The sequence below is a fragment of the Fukomys damarensis genome, unplaced genomic scaffold (assembly GCF_012274545.1).
Source record: "Fukomys damarensis isolate Sample0158 unplaced genomic scaffold, DMR_v1.0_HiC HiC_scaffold_39, whole genome shotgun sequence".
Lineage (NCBI taxonomy): Eukaryota > Metazoa > Chordata > Mammalia > Rodentia > Bathyergidae > Fukomys > Fukomys damarensis.
Window position 1 is genome coordinate 90,086,966 of NW_022900951.1, and position 2,528 is coordinate 90,089,493.

The following is a 2,528-nucleotide window of genomic DNA, read 5'->3' on the forward strand; positions in this document are numbered from 1 at the left end:
ATAAATGTCTCTAGTTTCTCAGTCTTTATGGCTGAATAGAACTCCATTTTATATATAAAAACACACATCTTTGGTAGGCAATTGGGCTATTTCTGTGAATAAAAAAGTGTTGACCATATCTCCTGCTCTTATGATTATAAAAATAAACTAAAAATAATTATTTTTTACTAAAGTAGGAAAATTATAAGCATTCTTTTTTAGTATCATGGATATTCTTTTTGATTGTTTAAAATTAGTTTTATTAGTATATTTTGACATAAATAGTGATCACATTCATCATAGGAAATTTGAACTTGCACGTAATATATTTTAATGCTTTATTTTCTCCCATTCTACTTCCTTCCCTTCAATCCTTTTTCCACTTCTCATTTATAAAATATTGTTTCTATTGCTTTCCTTCTGTTCTTTTACAATTTGCCCTGCTCTTTTCTTCCCTTCCCCATCTCCCCTCTTGTTAAAAAACATCACATCACAATGATACATGCACACACATTTATAGCAGCACAATTAGTAATAGCTAAATCTTTTAAACAGCACATATGCCCATCAATGAACGAATAGTTAAAGAAAATGTTGTTTGTATACACAGTGGGGTACTACTCTTCCATAAAGGATAAACTCGAGACTTTTTTCAGGTAAATGAACATAATTTTAAGCAAAATAAATTGGACACATGTGTTTAAATATTATATTGTTTTTCTTTTGTGAACAACCCAATGGGTAAATAAGGACCAAAATGGAGGATAGATATTGCAAAATAGGAAGAAAATATTTAAACAAATATGCTTTTTAAAGTTATTCTATGCATACAAAATATCTTTTGAAAATAAAGGCAAAATGACATTTTTTTTGGATACAAAGCTGAAAGAATTCATAGCAAATCTTCCCTATAGCAAATACTAGTGGAAGTTGTTTGGGCCAAAAAAACCAAACAAACAGTAATAGAAATAAATATAAATCCAAATCTCTCAATAGTATGGATTAAATGAGAACAAACCTGCAAAGTACTTGGATATCATTTGGCATATTGGAAGTTCTTCACTGACATCTAATATGGTAATAGCAATTATTATCATTTAAGGGAATACAAACTAATCAGAGAGAAATATCAAGAAATAAAATTAGTGTTATAAAGTAGGTGAAGTAATCTTAGACAAAATCCCATGGGTAATGCCTAAGTACAATTACAAAGAAAGCTAGATGGAGAGGAAAATGGCTGTGCCCCAGCAACAGGCTTCAGCAGCTTCCTCAGCTGCTGGTGTATCTGGTCCCGGTTGGGCTGGTGGCCCAGGTCCTCAACAGCAGCAGCAACTGCCAGCACAATTGGCGGGACCTGCTCAGAACAGGTTCTTGCAAGAACAGCAACAGGACTTTGACCCTGTACAAAGCTATAAGATGCTCATCCAACAGCTGAAGGAGAGTTTGCAGACCTTGATGAAGGTTGCAGCCCAGAACTTGATTCAGAACACTAATGTTGATAAGAGACAGAAGAGCAGCAAAGTACCCATACAGCGCTTTGACAAGTGCCTGCAGGAGTTCTCCGTGCTCTGTAACCACCCTGGATCTCTGCCTGAGCCTGGCACATGAGTGCCTATCACAAAGCTGTGACAGTTCCAAGCATTCTCCAACATTAGTACCTACAGCCACGAAGCCCAATGCTGTGTAGCCTGACAGCCTGCCATACCCTCAGTACCTGGTTGTCATTATTGTCCAGATAGCTTGTGTCAAGGACATTCACACTGCTCAGATGGAATGTGCCAACAAAGTCACAAGCATGACTCTCACACCACCTACTGGCTCTGGGGGCACCTTCTGAGGTGGCAGAGAAGCCCCATCCGCCTGGCCATGAAGGTAGGGTAAGAGTGAATAAAGAGTAGTTTAAACCAGAGAGGGGGATTGGGAGGGGAGGGGAGCTGGGCGTGGTGGCTTGTGCCTGTAGTTCCAGGTACTCAGAAGGCTGAGGCAGCAAGATCATTTGATGGTAGTAGTTCAAAACCCTCTGCTGAAGAAAATAAGATAAAAGAAAAAGAAAAAAGAAAGAAAGAAATCTCAAAGACACTAAGAATGTAGCTCCATTTCTTTCTGATTGATCCTAAGCTTGCTCATGAATGGTAGTAGCCATTAGTCACTTTCCTACAAGATGATTTGATTTCTATAAAAATGAAAAAAAAAGCCCAATTTACATAGTGAGAAAAAACTATAAATATTGAAGTTGGCTCAATTACAGAGAAGTTGTTATATTTAATATATAGTATTGAAGCTAATCTTAATTGATCATATACAGTGGACACTTGAGTTATGACCAGCCTGACCTATAAACACCTTTGGTTACTACCATATTTTAGTTTTAACTTGTGAACAAAATCTTGAATTATGTCCCAAATGCCAGCCACTTGTGCAGCAGATGATTCCTGATGAAGATTTAACCCTTAAAGAGTTATGGTAGGAACATTATAACATCGTTTCCTGCATGGGGTTAATTGACAAATCCTGGGTCAATGTCTCTCTAAAGACACTGAGATCTGCTT

At 37.0% G+C, this 2,528-nt stretch overlaps 1 pseudogene; it reads left to right on the top strand.

Annotated features, from left to right (window-relative positions):
• The first annotated feature begins 1,212 nt into the window (after positions 1-1,212).
• On the top strand, positions 1,213-1,816 carry LOC104847633 (annotated as a pseudogene).
• Positions 1,817-2,528: the final 712 nt, after the last annotated feature.